The following is an 18,351-nucleotide window of genomic DNA, read 5'->3' on the forward strand; positions in this document are numbered from 1 at the left end:
CACTAAAACAAATGTACAAACTTTAAAATAAAAATAACAAACACTAAAACAAATCTACAAACTTTTAAATAAAAATAACAAACACTAAAACAAATGTACAAACTTTAAAATAAAAATAACAAACACTAAAACAAATGTACAAACTTTTAAATAAAAATAACAAACACTAAACAAATGTACAAACTTTTAAATAAAAATAACAAACACTAAAACAAATGTACAAACTTTTAAATAAAAATAACAAACACTAAACAAATGTACAAACTTTTAAATAAAAATAACAAACACTAAACAAATGTACAAACTTTTAAATAAAAATAACAAACACTAAAACAAATGTACAAACTTTTAAATAAAAATAACAAACACTAAAACAAATGTACAAACTTTTAAATAAAAATAACAAACACTAAAACAAATGTACAAACTTTGAAATAAAAATAACAAACACTAAAACAAATGTACAAACTTTTAAATAAAAATAACAAACACTAAACAAATGTACAAACTTTTAAATAAAAATAACAAACACGAAAACAAATGTACAAACTTTTAAATAAAAATAACAAACACTAAAACAAATGTACAAACTTTTAAATAAAAATAACAAACACTAAAACAAATGTACAAACTTTAAAATAAAAATAACAAACACTAAAACAAATGTACAAACTTTTAAATAAAAATAACAAACACTAAACAAATGTACAAACTTTTAAATAAAAATAACAAACACTAAAACAAATGTACAAACTTTTAAATAAAAATAACAAACACTAAACAAATGTACAAACTTTTAAATAAAAATAACAAACACTAAACAAATGTACAAACTTTTAAATAAAAATAACAAACACTAAAACAAATGTACAAACTTTTAAATAAAAATAACAAACACTAAAACAAATGTACAAACTTTTAAATAAAAATAACAAACACTAAAACAAATGTACAAACTTTGAAATAAAAATAACAAACACTAAAACAAATGTACAAACTTTTAAATAAAAATAACAAACACTAAAACAAATGTACAAACTTTGAAATAAAAATAACAAACACTAAACAAATGTACAAACTTTGAAATAAAAATAACAAACACTAAAACAAATGTACAAACTTTTAAATAAAAATAACAAACACTAAAACAAATGTACAAACTTTTAAATAAAAATTACAAACACTAAACAAATGTACAAACTTTTAAATAAAAATAACAAACACTAAAACAAATGTACAAACTTTTAAATAAAAATAACAAACACTAAACAAATGTACAAACTTTGAAATAAAAATAACAAACACTAAAACAAATGTACAAACTTTTAAATAAAAATAACAAACACTAAAACAAATGTACAAACTTTGAAATAAAAATAACAAACACTAAACAAATGTACAAACTTTGAAATAAAAATAACAAACACTAAAACAAATGTACAAACTTTTAAATAAAAATAACAAACACTAAAACAAATGTACAAACTTTTAAATAAAAATTACAAACACTGAAACAAAATTAAAAATTTCTGAAACAAATATACATAATCTGAAACTAAATGACAATTACCTAAAACAAATTTACAAACTATGAAACAAAAATGATAGAAAAACACTTTTTTTTTTTATAACTCTCAAACAAAATTCAAACAAAATAAAATCCGAAAATATCAGAAAACAAATTTACAATTTAAATATAACAGGAAATTGAAAGTAAATGTTTCTTTCAATTTGTAGATTTATATCAAGAAATGGTCTTTCGTCCTGGACCAGCCTATTCTTGTGTTCTCAGTCGGAGGAGTGGAGGAGTCGAGGAGTGGAGGAGTGGAGGAGTGGAGGAGTCGAGGAACCGAGGATTGGAGGAGTCGAGGAGTGGAGGAGTGGAGGAGTGGAGGAGTGGAGGATTCGAGGAGTCGAGGAGTCGAGGAGTCGAGGAGTCGCGGAGTGGAGGAGTGGAGGAGTGGAGGAGTGGAGGAGTGGAGGAGTGGAGGAGTGGAGGAGTCGCGGAGTCGAGGAGTGGAGGAGTGGAGGAGTGGAGGAGTGGAGGAGTCGAGGAGTGGAGGAGTGGAGGAGTGGAGGAGTGGAGGAGTGGAGGAGTGGAGGAGTGGAGGAGTCGCGGAGTGGAGGAGTGGAGGAGTCGAGGAGTCGAGGAGTCGAGGAGTCGAGGAGTCGAGGAGTCGAGGAGTGGAGGAGTGGAGGAGTGGAGGAGTGGAGGAGTGGAGGAGTGGAGGAGTGGAGGAGTGGAGGAGTCGCGGAGTCGAGGAGTCGAGGAGTCGAGGAGTCGAGGAGTCGAGGAGTCGAGGAGTCGAGGAGTGGAGGAGTGGAGGAGTGGAGGAGTGGAGGAGTGGAGGAGTGGAGGAGTGGAGGAGTCGAGGAGTGGAGGAGTCGAGGAGTGGAGGAGTCGAGGAGTCGCGGAGTCGAGGAGCCGAGGAGTCGAGGAGTCGCGGAGTCGAGGAGTGGAGGAGTGGAGGAGTGGAGGAGTCGAGGAGTGGAGGAGTCGAGGAGTGGAGGAGTGGAGGAGTAGAGGAGTCGAGGAGTCGAGGAGTCGAGGAGTCGAGGAGTGGAGGAGTGGAGGAGTCGAGGAGCCGAGGATTGGAGGAGTCGAGGAGTCGAGGAGTCGCGGAGTCGAGGAGTCGAGGAGTCGAGGAGTGGAGGAGTCGAGGAGTCGAGGAGTGGAGGAGTGGAGGAGTCGAGGAGTGGAGGAGTCGAGGAGTCGAGGAGTCGAGGAGTGGAGGAGTCGAGGAGTCGCGGAGTCGAGGAGTCGAGGAGTCGAGGAGTGGAGGAGTGGAGGAGTCGCGGAGTCGAGGAGTCGAGGAGTCGAGGAGTCGCGGAGTCGAGGAGTGGAGGAGTGGAGGAGTGGAGGAGTCGAGGAGTCGAGGAGTGGAGGAGTCGAGGAGTCGCGGAGTCGAGGAGTCGAGGAGTCGAGGAGTCGCGGAGTCGAGGAGTGGAGGAGTGGAGGAGTGGAGGAGTCGAGGAGTGGAGGAGTGGAGGAGTCGAGGAGTGGAGGAGTCGAGGAGTGGAGGAGTGGAGGAGTGGAGGAGTCGCGGAGTCGAGGAGTCGAGGAGTCGAGGAGTCGAGGAGTCGAGGAGTCGAGGAGTCGAGGAGTCGAGGAGTCGAGGACACATTTACATTCGAGTCGTTCGAACGTCTCTTTTACGAGCCGCGCTCTCCGCGTTAATGTAACTTTCAGATGGAATTAGTTCTTTATGAGCTCTGATGCTTGTAGTCCATTAATTTGCTTTTTACTGCCGCCAAATTAGATCCTCTCCCCCCCCGTCCTCCCCCCGTCCTCCCTCCGTCCTCCCACCCGATGAGGCATCGTTGGCATAAAAACATCCTGAGTTTCTACAGAATCTGCTTCGAGTCTTCTCCCGGGTTTTCAGACCCGAGTCTTCGCTCCCACCCGATTCGCCCAGTGTCATTCCATTGAATGGGTGCATGTCCTCATAGTATCATCCATTCATATGGGCCAGTAGGGCCCTGTTCTACCTGCTATATTGTCTCGAGCGGGTTTCGATCCCGCGTCCCTGGGGAAAAAAAAAAAAGAAAAAGACAACCATGGCTGATTTGCTATCCACTGAGCTAAAACCTAACCTTAACACTAACCCTAACCCTAGGGTCTTTGACACTAACCCTAACCCTAACCCTAACCCTAACATTTTATTTATTCCGTTTGAAGACAGATAACTTTATCTTTCTTGGACGCAAACCGGAAAGATACGGAAAAACACGAAAGGATACGGAAGTACCGGGTTAGGGTTAGGGTAAGGGTAAGGGTTAGGGTTAGGGTTAGGGTTAGGGTTAGAGTTAAATACCCTAGGGTTAGGGTTGGTGTTAGGGTTAGGGTTTAGCTCAGTGGATAGCGCATCGGCCATTGTTGTCATTTTGGTTGTCGTTTTGGTTTTGGTTTTGGTTTTGGTTTTGGTTTTGGTTTTGGTTTTGGTTTTGCCCCAAGGGACGTGGGATCGCAACCCGCTCAAGACAATATATAACATTGGGTCAACCAGATGAATGGCTGATAACAGCCTATTCTACATGCTAGGAGGAAGAATAGGGCCCTACTGGCCCATATGAATGGATGATACTATGAGGACTTGCGATTCAATGGAATGACACTGGGTGAATCGGGTGTCGTTCCAGACTTGGGGGGTCAGAACCCGCGCGACTCACTTTCCGTGAAGATCTTCTTCTCCGGGGGACGATGGAAAACATTTTCTTGACTATCGTAAAGTGTTTGTTCTGGGGGGCCGCTGAGACCCGCCCCCCCCCCGTCTCACCCGGGGTCACTTTGGGGAGTCTGAGTAGTGATTGCAGCCGTTCGCTGATGGAGTGCACTTTCAAATCTGCAGATTGTTTCGTTGGACGGACCAGCGGTGACTCGGCGAGGGAGGTTCGAAGTGGATGAAGACGAGCAGCTGATGCTGGAGGTCACGAGACCGACCGACCTTTATCGAGTTCCACTTTCATCTCAGCCTTCGGTTCTCGCCCACGTGTCCTTAAACGACGGCCTCAGACGCCGACCGTGGAGGGGGGACGGTGCGTTCAGGGGCGATACGTGAATGATATCGTGGGCCTCGCGGTGAAGAACGCCTGTGACGTCCAGCAGCTTCCTGGATCTTCAACGAACAGAGCGACGGCTCCAGAACCTCCCGGCGGTTTGAAGATGACGCTGTGATCTTCATGGTAGGTTTGATCTGCGAACGCGTCGACAACAATCCTCCCGACGCTCGCATCAGAACCGCTTCTATTTCTGATCAAAGAGGCGTCAGTGGACCTTCTCGCCGGCCCGTCTAGTTTCTTTTTCCGAGAACGCCACTTCCTCTCTCGTCTTCTTCTCCTCTTCCAGCGTCAGCGTCGGGTCTCTCGTCTGTAAATTCTCTGAAGAATTTGAAAAACAGTTTTGAGGCCCGTTTCAGCTCGTGAGCTCTGTGCCGCTCCCCGGGGGCCCCCGGGTAGACGGCGTTTGAAAAATGGCCCGGGCGTGTGGCGGCGGCGCCAACTCCAGGTTTTGATGCAGTATCTCATTTTCATGCGGCGTCCTCCGCAGACCGGTCCAAACCCACCGCGGGGCCAACGGCACCGAGCCCAGCCTGCCAATTAACCGGCGCCATCGCTGCACCTGTCGTCCGCCCGGGCAGCGGTCCGAGGCCTCATCAAAGCGGCGCCGACGGCGTCCGTCTAATGAGGCCGGTTCAAGAGTCTGGGCCGGCACCGGAACCTTCGGAACACTCGCTGCCCAGTTCTGTTAGCGGGACCTGCCCGTGGACCAGCGTTTCGAACCCGAGCGCGAGAGTCGAAACCATCCGTCACGGGCTCGGCGGCGGCTGAACTGACAGGTGGTCGGAAGGAAGACGACCACAACATTATGACCAGCCTCTGGTGATGCTGGAGGTGGACCTGCTGCCGGAGACTTACTATTTCCTGGAACAAATTTACAAACTTTGAAATTAAAATAACAAACACTAAAACAACGTTACAATATCCTGGAACAAATTTACAAACTTTTAAACAAAATATCTATTTCCTAAAACAAATTTACAAAGTAACTAAAATAAAAATAACAAACACTGAAACAAAATGACAAACTTTGAAATAAAAATAACAAACACTAAAACAAAATGACAATTTCCTGGAACAAATTTACAAACTTAGAAATAAAATGACAATTTCCTCAAACAAATTTACAAACTTTGAAATAAAAATAACAAACACTAAAACAACATTACAATATCCTGGAACAAATTTACAAACTAACTAAAATAAAAATAACAAACACTGAAACAAAATGACAAACTTTGAAATAATAATAACAAACACTAAAACAAAATGACAATTTCCTGGAACAAATTTACAAACTTTGAAACAAAATAACAATTTCCTCAAACAAATTTACAAACTTTGAAATAAAAATAACAAACACTAAAACAACATTACAATATCCTGGAACAAATTTACAAACTCTGAAACAAAATTTCTATTTCCTAAAACAAATTTACAAACTAACTAAAATAAAAATAACAAACACTGAAACAAAATGACAAACTTTGAAATCAAAATAACAAACACTAAAACAAAATGACAATTTCCTGGAACAAATTTACAAACTTAGAAATAAAAGTGACAAACACTAAAACAACATTACTATTTCCTCAAACAAATTTACAAACTTAGAAATAAAAATGACAAACACTAAAACAACATTACTATTTCCTCAAACAAATTTACAATTTGAAATAAAAATAACAAACACTAAAACAAAATGACAATTTCCTGGAACAAATTTACAAACTTTGAAACAAAAAGACAATTTCCCAAAACAAAATGACAAACTTTGAAATAATAATAACAAACACTAAGAACGGCATTACAATTTCCTGAAACAAATTCACAAACTTTGAAATAAAAATCAAAAACTAGAGGTTCATGCACCGGTTCATTCTTGACGAGGCTCTGGGCAAGACCAGGTGTGGATTCAGGACTGAAGGATCTCCTCCGTCCAACTGTTACTGTCAGATTCAAACTCTTCCTCTTCTCTTAAACGACGTCTTCATCTGTGTTTATGAACCGCCGTCTCACTGCAGACGTCAAGTTTGTTTGTCGCGTGAGTTCCTCCCGTGTTTACTGATTTCTTCTTTCTCGAAACGACGTGGGCCTCGCAGGGCACTTCGCTCATTATTCCCACCTTGACGTGCGGCTCGGTTAATGAGCGCCGGGACCGCCATCCTGCCCGGATCGACCCGGGAGAGCCGAGGAACCGGGAAGTTCGGGGGATTCTCGGCGCTTCATTACCGAGGACGTGTGACATTTTAAAGGCGTGCGAGTCGAGCTAATGATGGCGGGCGGTAAACACAGGAGGAGACCCTGAGATGTCGACTTTCTGGCAAGAACTCAGATCTGGATCCTGGACGACTGGCACCGAGGGGGACTCTTTTGACGAGGCGGTGACAGCAAGTTTTCCTGCAACATTCTTAACAGACGGATATATTTTTAAGCATCAACAGACAGTTTGAATCTTCTTATAATAGAACCGTAGATGAATTTAGTTTGATGCTGAAAGCATTTTACACTGAGACGGCTTCCAGTACTAAAGTGATCGTTCACTCATTATCTACTCGCCCTCATGTCGACTTAGTTTATTTTCAGAGTCATCTGTTCTTTTTAGAGTTACAGAAAAAAATGTTTTGTTCATTTTAATGTAGTGACTTGAGCTCAGTTGTCTTCGTTTTGACCGTGACGGGAACATTTCTAGTCAACAAAGTCTCGCTGAAGTTTGTGATCGCACTGATTTGAATGGTTTTTGTCATCGGAGACGACAATAACTCGACAATCGTCAGGTTAGGAAACTGACTTAGATCGGAAACTTAACGAACAGACACCAGATTTCAATTTAAAATGTAATATCCACCCATTTTCCACTAACCCTCGTGACATTCACAATCAACATGCCACTCAGACTGATTCACTGGTTCAAGACAAGCTCGGATCAGAATTAGAGCTACGACACCGTTTATTTAAAACATCTGTTTATCTGCAAATCACATCTTAAATCGTAGATCAAAGAATGAAGACACACCTGGGAAAGGGGGGCTAAAAGACGGAAGAGAAGATAACCCCCGCCCGAGAACAGTTGAAGGATTGGATTACAAGAAAACAAATCAGGATGTCTCTCTGCGGGGGATCGTGACACAGGGAACTTGAAAGAACCATTTGGCCGGAAAGAGACGACCTCCCGGACGGGAAATTTGCCTTAAATATAGCGATGTTTCTACAGATCGGGACCATTTCTGCCCGAGGCTACTGATCTGTACAGTCGCCGGGAGAAAGTGCTTCCGGTCGATCGTAATTGAAAGCTTGTATTTAGTTTGACTTGAAGCGGCGAATAAACGACCCGTGACACACTCTGGATTGTTCATCTTTCTCCACGACCCGAAGTATAAGACCCGGGACGGAAGTGACATCGTGTTGGAGCGACGGAACGGACTCAGTGTTTTTAGCGTTTTATTACTCTGAAGATAATACAACATTAGTCGACATGAGGGTAGAAATGAGTGAAGTTGGAATTTTGGAACTATCACTTGAAATGACGATTAAAGTTGTGTCGTAAAGTGTGTCTGAGAGTCCGCACAGACTCACTAGCGTGTCCTCGGAACTCAGTCTGACCTTCAAACGCTGAGCCAGCTCCAGACTCGGGAGGTTCTATCTGATGCCGCGGCCAAACCTTTGGAAACAGTGCCGGAGCTTAAATGATGATTGAAGAAAATGTGGTCCAAAAAAAAAAGAGCGAGAGTCATCTGCTCAGTTACACTATCGAAAACAAACCAGAGTGAAGGACCGGAATCTGTGTTTCCTCTCCGTCTGGCTACTGCCGACTCCGTCAGTACCGGTGCTGTGATGGTACCGAGTTCACAGCCTACTGTGGAGGAACCAAGAGCTTCACATGGACCTGAACACCTTCCTATCTCCCTCTTCAACATGCTCCTCCAGTGACGCCTCACTTTACCCCGCCGGCCTCTCGACTCGTCTCGGAGACCGACTCCGTGGACGGCGCCGGGATCCGCTCACCCTCTCCTGACGGCTCCTTTCTTTTCATTTGACGCCGTGTCGTCGTGCAAATGGAGGTCATATTTCAACTTTATCGAGCCTGCACACACGCAGTCAGCGTTTTGAAGACGACGCCTCCGGGTGGGCCCGAGTCGAGCTCCTCGGAAACGAGAACGGGAAGTATTTATCAAAAAGCTCTGAAGCGCCGCCAACTGTTGTCGGCGGCGGAACCCGGAGAAACGTCCCGAGCCGGAGACAAATCATCTTTTGATTTGAAATGGACCGTTTCCTTAAATACCTGCTGTCCTAATGAGTCCCACCCGCCTGCCCCCCACCACCGCCGCCGCCGCCGCCGCCTCGCTCCGCTTCTTTGCTTGTCTTGCTATTAGTGTCCAGGGAGCGAGCGGCGCCGCTGCCTGAGTGATTAACTGAAGCTCGGGGCTGACAGGCCCGGCAGAGGAGGGGCTGTGTGTAGCAGGGCGGAGAGGACAGAAGAAAATACTTGATGCTTGAGAAACGAGGGGGGGGGGGATGGACAGAGCGAAGGCAGGAGGAGAGAAGTGAGTGGAAGAAAATATGAAATATGAAAAGCGAGTCCGGTGACTCGCTCAATGAGCTCCACGGAACCGAGACGTCGATTTCGGTCGTTCGTCCCGACGCTCTCGCACCGCCAAGAACCACCTCCAACCGGTTTTCTGATCCACTCCTGGACCGGACACGAAGTTCAAGCACTCGCAAAGACCTATGCTGCGTCTCAAATTCACAAAGACTTATCGTGTAAGTGCACTGCTTTACAGTGTACTGTTATACAGTGGACTTACTCGTGCAGTGCTCAAATTTGGACATAATAACCAGTGCTCTCAGAGAAGTGTTTGATTTGAGACGTACTATCTGTGGAGGATTAGTTACTAGTTAGAATGTACACTATCCTGATGATACTAACCAGTGCACTAAGAGAAGTGTGTGTTTGAGACTCAGCCACTGATTCATACACTGACTTTATGTTCATCCAACACAAAGTTCCACGCTTCGTCTGAAATTGCTCGCTTGTCTAAGTGCACTGCTTTACAGTGCACTGTGATACAGAGCACTTACTTGTGCAGTGCAGTTTTGTGTAGTACTGTCTCAATCAAACTCTGCTGCTACACACTAACAGGAAATGACTCGACAGTTTCTTCTTCTACTACTTTTTAACACTGATCAACCAGTCGTTGAAACACTATCACTGACACTTGACAACACTTTTCACCAATTGAAACAAGTTATTAAGTTGTGTTTCATTGTGTTATTACTGTTGTTTTGTGGTAAAACAAGTCTTTTCTCAAGACATTTACATCGGTATCTGCACCAAAGACGAAGCGTCGTCAGTGACGTAGCTTCAGTTTAGCTTCAGTTTAGCTTCAGTTTAGCTTCAGTTTAGCTTCAGTTTAGCTTCAGTTTAGCTTCAGTTTAGCTTCAGTTTAGCTTCAGTTTAGCTTCATCTATGTCACGAAGATGGAGTTGAGGGTGGAAAGTGTCCATCGATCCACACTCAATTTTCTGGCCATTTGAGTGCTCATTGCGCACTACAATTGTGCACACTGTTCCTCGGGATGCACTTGTGCACTCATATTTATTGTAAGTGCAGAAGTGCGCGATTTTGTGACACACAGTGTTGAGTCCTGAGGTCGTGTGACAAGAACAAGTGAGTTTTTTGGAAAAGAATGATCGACATACGGAAAGAAACTGACATTGAAAAAATAAAGTTTTGGGGGATTTGAAGTTGAGCCTGATGGTCAAGAGACTTGACAAGTCAGCAGGGGGGGGCCCCGAAAACATCGGCCCCTTTTGTGGAGCCACCGTGTGCAGGATCCGGGTCGGGACCTTCCGTCGTCAGCAGTAAAAGCTCCAGGATTGTTCCAGACTCCAGAGGAAAGTCTGCTCCTACGTGTGCCCGTGTCCCCGGAGAGCTGGGAGCAGCGAGAAGAGATCATGGATCATCAGCAGCAGCAGTTCGAGAGTAAGTGTGTGTGTGTGTGTGTGTGTGTGTGTGTGTGTGTGTGTGTGTGTGTGTGTGTGTGTGTGTGTGTGTGTGTGTGTGTGTGTGTGTGTGTGTATATGGAGGGACTAAACCTGGAAATTCATCCATCTAAGAGTTGGGAGCGAGAGAGTGTCCCTGGAGTGTGTTTGCAACCGTGTGAGTGCCTTTTAGTTGTGTGCGTGCAAGTGTGTGTCGCCTAGGAAAAAGGTGCACTTGCCGTAAGAGGTATCGAAGTATATAAATAAAATAAATGTAGGACAATAATGCGTGGGTGCAGCTGAGGTGTTTGCTCTCCGAGTGCCTTTTCCCCGGGTTCCTCAGCCGTCTCAACAGATCTTCGCTCTCCCGGTTCCTCGCCGAAGCCGACGTTTGGCGGAAGAAAGAATCAATAAATAATAACAAGATTCAATTGTACAGTAGGTGTGCGGCGGCGGCGGCGAGGACACACTAGAGGCGAGGACCAGTGAATCCTCATCAGTATTTTCCAACAACCCTAGAGACGTCGTAAACTTTCCATAGACCAGCAGAAAAGAAGATGCCAAGAGAAGAAGACGAGGACCTCCTCGGCAGGCGTGATACGGACACGTTTTTTAACAAGAGTTTACACGTCGGTGTCCTTCAGATGTCATCGCTGTGACCAGAATGATCAGATTTAAAGTGTGTAGCGGGTCGGGGGGGTCGGCACCTGGAGGGCCCCGGCGTCCAGCCTGCACGGCTCTAATTGCAGGTTGTGCTGCAGCTTCCCCGCGGTTCTCCAGTCACATCACATTTACTCTTTCTTCAGACGCTGACAGCGTTTTCCCTGCAGAAACACTCGTCTCTGGATTCTGTCACCTCATTAGAGTCCACCTGTCCTACTGTTGCCATGACGACCCTCGGCAGCGGGACACGTTTTGCCAGAAACCCTCCGGAGGAACCGGAGGAAGGAGGTTCCTCGCGGTGGTTAGCTGGTGTGATTCGATTCCGGGGCAGAGTGACGCCTCCCTTCGGAGCGTCGCTGTTGTTGTTACACGTGTTTGCTTTTTGTTGATCAACACACTTTGTTTGTGTCGGAAGCCAGCGAAACAAACGACAACTTCCTGCTGAGTTCTCACGGTCGCCGGATTTTGACCGTGACGGGAACATTTCTGGTCAACAAAGTCTCACTGAAGTCTGTAATCGCACTTATTTGGATGTTTTTTGTGGTCGGCGACGACAATAACTCGACAATCGTCAGGTTAGGAAACTCGTGTCACCCTCGTGTCGACTGAGACACATAACCTCGGAAGCTAACCGTTAGCATGTAGCGTCACCAACATCAATTGTTGATTTTTAAAATTAAACTCATGTTTTACTCACCTTCATGTCGACTAATGTTGATTATTTTTTAGAGTCATCTGTTCTTTTTAGAGTTATGGACCAAAAAATGTTTGTTCATTTTAATGTAGCGACTGGAGCTTCGTCTTCGTCCAAAAAAACATCCAAATATACTTCTCGACTGTAGCCTCGAGTTTTGAAATTGTACAGAAACAATCAAATAAATCTATATTTCAAGTTTGTTTGTAGCTTGTTTCGGCTGCTGCATGACGTCTTTCCTCATTGAAACACACTTCAAGTGTAAGCTAGCAGCTAGCCTAGCAAGGTCCGCTAACAACAATCTCAAAGTATCGATTTATTTAAGTTTTTCAGGAACAATTTCCCGTTCTCTGTCCCCTTTTTGTTTCTTGTGCTGACCACTGATCACATGACAGCTGAGAAAACTGAACGACTGTTTGGAAAAACTTAAATAAGTCTTTATTTTAATCTTGTTTTTTGGCGGAAGATCCCAGAATATCAGCGTAAATCTTGTGCACTGACACTTTCATGGTGTTTCAATGAGAAAAGACTGAAAGATGGAGCTGAGAGACTGAGATATTTTGTTAAAAACAACCTTAAGAAAAACGTATTCAAGTTTTTCATGATCAATTCTTCTCATGTGGAGGATTCAATACAAGAGGGACATTACAGTCGAGCAGTATGAAGGTAAAACGATCAAAACACGACGTCACTTCCATCCCGGGTCTTATACTTTGCGTCGTGGAGAAAGATGAACAATCCAGATTGTGTCACGGGTCGTTCAAGTCAAACTAAATACAAGCTTTACGATCGATCGGACACACTTTCTCCCGGCGACTGTACAGGTCAATAGTCTCGGGCAGAAAAGGTCCCGATCTGTAGAAACATCGCTATATTTAAGGCAAATTTCCCGTCCGGGAGGTCGTCTCTTTCCGGCCAAATGGTCCTTTCAAGTTCCCTGTGTCACGATCCCCCGCAGAGAGACATCCTAATTTGTTTTCTTGTAATCTAATCCTTCAACTGTTCTCGGGCGGGGGTTATCTTCTCTTCCGTCTTTTAGCCCCCCTTTCCCGGGTGTGTCTTGCTTCGTTCTTTGATCTACGATTTAAGGTGTGATTTGCAGATAAACAGATGTTTTAAATAACTGGTGTCGTATCTCTAATTCTGATCCAAGCTTGTCTTGAACCAGTGAATCAGTCTGAGTGGAATGTTGATTGTGAATGTGTAGTCAAACGTTTAAGCTCTTAGATCAAGCCAGTAATTTATACTTTATATTTTGATTATCTTTTAGCATTCATTTAAGTATGGTGTATACGTATATAATAATTTTAATCCAACAAAGGTATTTAGATGTTTTCAAGTGTCTTTTTGGACGAAGTCGCTACATTAAAATGAACAAACATTTTTGTCTATAACTCTAAAAGAGAACAGATCACTCTGAAAATAATCCCAACATTAGTCGACATGAGCAGAACATGTTTGAGCCGCTGTTCATTTTCACAGCTTTAACACCACTTTAGTAGGAAGGCAGAGAAGAGCTAACTTCCGTTGACAGGGCGACAGCCGAACCACCCGGCGCCACGATCGGCCTCGGCACCAGCAACACATCCGTCAGGGTCTTGCCGGAGGTGTGACGACGAGCCGAAGACGAGGCCGTTGAGCTAACAGGTGTGCGCGGCGAAGCTAATTATCGCCGCCCCCCCCCCCCCCCCCACGACGACGCTCCTCACTTGATGCCACTTCACAGCTTCTGGGTAATCGACCCCATCAAGAGCCGTGGCCGGTGTGTCGACGGGTCGCCGTCTTCTCTGCGTGTCGTCGTCGCCCTTTTTTTTTTAAATATTCACGGCTCAGCGGTTTTTAAATGTCACCACGTCTGTGCTTGTGCTGAGCAATCGGTTATCGATGAACTGGGATCAGCAGCTCCAGGACGGACAGGAGGACGGGTTTACTCCTGGTCACCAGCAGGGGGAGCTAGTATTGTCGCTCTTCAATGTACAGAGCTGCTGTAAACACTGAGACGTGTTGATAGTGTTTACAAGGAGGTTGAAGGTTTTCACTCTGGCTGTGGAACATCTCATCAGTGGACACTGAGATGAGTTTTTCTACACAGTGACTCTGAAGCGGACGGGATGGATCACTGGAGGGAAGTCCACTCTCTGTGTGAACTAGTTCGAAGTTCAGTTCACCAATGAACTAGTTCACAGATCATAATTCGAATTGTTCAAAAGATCACCGTTCCGAGAATGAACTAGTTCATAGATCATGTCTCAAAATGTTCAAAAGTTCACTGTTACAAGAATGAACTAGTTCATAGATCATGTCTCAAAATGTTCAAAAGTTCACTGTTCCGAGAATGAACTAGTTCATAGATCATGACTCGAAATGTTCAAAAGTTCACCGTTCCAAAGATGAACTAGTTCATAGATCATGACTCAGATGTTCAAAAGTTCACCATTCCGAGAATGAACTAGTTCATAGATCATGACTCGAAATGTTCAAAAGTTCACCGTTCCAAAGATGAACTAGTTCATAGATCATGACTCGAAATGTTCAAAAGTTCACCGTTCCAACAATGAACTAGTTCATAGATCATGGCTCGAAATGTTCCAAAGTTTACCGCTCCAAGAATGAACTAGTTCATGGATCATGACTCGAAATGTTCAAAAGTTTACCGTTCCAAGAATGAACCAGTTCATGGATCATGACTCGAAATGTTCAAAAGTTCACCGTTCCAAGAATGAACTACTTCATAGATCATGGCTCGAAATGTTCCAAAGTTTACCGTTCCAAGAATGAACTAGTTCATGGATCATGACTCGAAATGTTCAAAAGTTCACCGTTCCAAGAATGAACTAGTTCATAGATCATGGCTCGAAATTCAAAAGTTCACCGTTCCAGGAATGAACTAGTTCATAGATCATGGCTCGAAATGTTCCAAAGTTTACCGTTCCAAGAATGAACCAGTTCATGGATCATGACTCGAAATGTTCAAAAGTTCACCGTTACAAGAATGAACTACTTCATAGATCATGGCTCGAAATGTTCCAAAGTTTACCGTTCCAAGAATGAACTAGTTCATGGATCATGACTCGAAATGTTCAAAAGTTCACCGTTCAAAGAATGAACTAGTTCATGGATCATGACTCGAAATGTTCAAAAGTTCACCGTTCCAAGAATGAACTAGTTCATAGATCATGGCTCGAAATGTTCCAAAGTTTACCGTTCCAAGAATGAACTAGTTCATGGATCATGACTCGAAATGTTCAAAAGTTCACCGTTCAAAGAATGAACTAGTTCATAGATCATGGCTCGAAATGTTCCAAAGTTTGCCGTTCCAAGAATGAACCAGTTCATGGATCATGACTCGAAATGTTCAAAAGTTCATCGTTCCAAGAATGAACTAGTTCATAGATCATGGCTCGAAATGTTCCAAAGTTTACCGTTCCAAGAATGAACTAGTTCATGGATCATGACTCGAAATGTTCAAAAGTTCACCGTTCAAAGAATGAACTAGTTCATAGATCATGGCTCGAAATGTTCCAAAGTTTACCGTTCCAAGAATGAACCAGTTCATGGATCATGACTCGAAATGTTCAAAAGTTCACCGTTCCAAGAATGAACTACTTCATAGATCATGGCTCGAAATGTTCCAAAGTTTACCGTTCCAAGAATGAACTAGTTCATAGATCATGGCTCGAAATGTTCCAAAGTTTACCGTTCCGAGAATGAACTAGTTCATAGATCATGATTCGAAATGTTCAAAAGTTCACCGTCCCAAGAATGAACTAGTTCATAGATCATGACTCGAAATGTTCAAAAGTTCACCGTCCCAAGAATGAACTAGTTCATAGATCATGACTCGAATTTCAAAAGTTCACCGTTCCAGGAATGAACTAGTTCATAGATCATGGCTCGAAATGTTCCAAAGTTTACCGTTCCAAGAATGAACTAGTTCATGGATCATGACTCGAAAAGTTCAAAAGTTCACCGTTCAAAGAATGAACTAGTTCATAGATCATGGCTCGAAATGTTCCAAAGTTTACCGTTCCAAGAATGAACCAGTTCATGGATCATGACTCGAAATGATCAAAAATTCACCGTTCCAAGAATGAACTAGTTCATAGATCATGACTCGAAATGTTCAAAAGTTCACCGTTCCAAGAATGAACCAGTTCATGGATCATGACTCTAAATGTTCAAAAGTTCACCGTTCCAAGAATGAACTAGTTCATAGATCATGACTCAGATGTTCAAAAGTTCACCATTCCGAGAATTAACTAGTTCATAGATCATGACTCGAAATGTTCAAAAGTTCACCGTTCCGAGAATGAACTAGTTCATAGATCATGACTCGAAATGTTCAAAAGTTCACCGTTTCAAAGATGAACTAGTTCATAGATCATGACTCGAAATGTTCAAAAGTTCACCGTCCCAAGAATGAACTAAAATAGATCATGGCTCGAAATGTTCCAAAGTTTACCGTTCCAAGAATGAACCAGTTCATGGATCATGACTCGAAATGTTCAAAAGTTCACCGTTCCAAGAATGAACTAGTTCATAGATCATGGCTCGAAATGTTCCAAAGTTCACCATTCCGAGAATGAACTAGTTCATGGATCATGACTCGAAATGTTCAAAAGTTCACCGTTCAAAGAATGAACTAGTTCATAGATCATGGCTCGAAATGTTCCAAAGTTTACCGTTCCAAGAATGAACCAGTTCATGGATCATGACTCGAATTGTTCAAAAATTCACCGTTCCAAGAATGAACTAGTTCATAGATCATGACTCGAAATGTTCAAAAGTTCACCGTTCCGAGAATGAACCAGTTCATGGATCATGACTCTAAATGTTCAAAAGTTCACCGTTCCAAGAATGAACTAGTTCATAGATCATGGCTCAAAATGTTCAAAAGTTCACCGTTCTGAGAATGAACTAGTTCATGGATCATGTCTCGAAATGTTCAAAAGTTCACTGTTACAAGAATGAACTAGTTCATAGATCATGACTCGAAATGTTCAAAAGTTCACCGTTCAAAGAATGAACCAGTTCATAGATCATGACTCGAAATTCAAAAGTTCACCGTTCCAAGAATGAACTAGCTCATAGATCAAGACTCAAAATGTTCAAAAGTTCACCGTTCCAAGAATGAACTAGTTCATAGATCATGACTCGAAATTCAAAAGTTCACCGTTCAAAGAATGAACTAGTTCATAGATCATGACTCGAAATGTTCAAAAGTTCACTGTTCCGAGAATGAACTAGAAGAAGAAGCTGTCGAGTAATTTCCTGTTAGTGCGTGTTTACTACTTTACTGCCTCTCAGTCTCTGTAGAAATGTGTCAAACTACTGCATGAAGATGAACAGAAGGAGTGAGAAGTTCACGGACACCAGGACGAACCAGTTCACAAAAAATACACTTTGTCCGAAATATGAACTAGTTCACGAACTATATCATCTCATCTTCGTTCTCTCGCACGTGTGGGAATCAGGTCTTCTCGGCAGGACCTCCACGTTTTCAAACGCCCACGTCTTGTTCGAGTCGACGTCATCTCGCTGTCGCCTCCGTGGAGGAACGTTTCACAGAACGTTGTCTTCTCCTCTCCAACTCTGCAGCGCCATCATCCACGTGTGACGGCGAGAAGTTTGGCGCTTCATCAGATCACCCGCTGCCAGTCATTAGCGCTGATTTGCATCAAACTGGGATCATTTTCTCGCTCTGCGTTTCATCCGAAAGGATCCGTTCAGCCGCTCGCCAGAAGAAAGAGGCGCTCACTCATAAACGCGTTTTTTAATTTGAGCCGGGAGCAAACATGCAGCGCCGCACCTTTGTCAGCACTTTCTTTTTGTCGGAGGCGCATTCAAGCGCCGCTTATTAAAGCCGGAGAAAGAAGTTTTGGGTTTTTTTTTTTTTTCTTCTTTCAATCCTGCAGATCTCAGGAGACGGCGCTCGCTGCGGGAGGAAACCGGAGCTTCTTCTGACAAACTCCCTCCAGGGATCCTTGCCTTCGTCTCTCCTGTTCTCTGATGCTCGACGGTTGTTAACAACACGAAGTGACGACGCAACGGAAACAACGTTGAAGCCTCTCGTTGTGTTGTTTCGCTGCAGTCGAAATCAACCGGATCAGAGTCGAGTCTTCGGTGTTTCTCCGCGGCGTCCGTTTGTAACCGGCAGGGCTGCTGCTGCTGCGTCTGCTCGGCCGTGACCGTGAAACGCAGCAGGTTGTGTTGTTATGAAACATGGAGGAAGTTTGTTATCAAGTTTTATAGTTGACGTGTCCACCAGGGGGCTGCAGAGAGCGACTCAAGTCACTGATTCATTCAGTGACTTCATGTTCATGCAACACAACGTTCCACGCTTTGTCTCAAATCGCATACTTTTGTACTTAAACTTGGTAGTTTTAGTGCATAAGTGCGTCTCAATTCTTAGTATGTAAATGTAAGTAAGTAATTTTTATTTATATAGCGCTTTT

Source organism: Callionymus lyra, chromosome 2 (assembly GCF_982586985.1).
Source record: "Callionymus lyra chromosome 2, fCalLyr1.hap1.1, whole genome shotgun sequence".
Taxonomy (NCBI): Eukaryota; Metazoa; Chordata; class Actinopteri; order Syngnathiformes; family Callionymidae; genus Callionymus; species Callionymus lyra.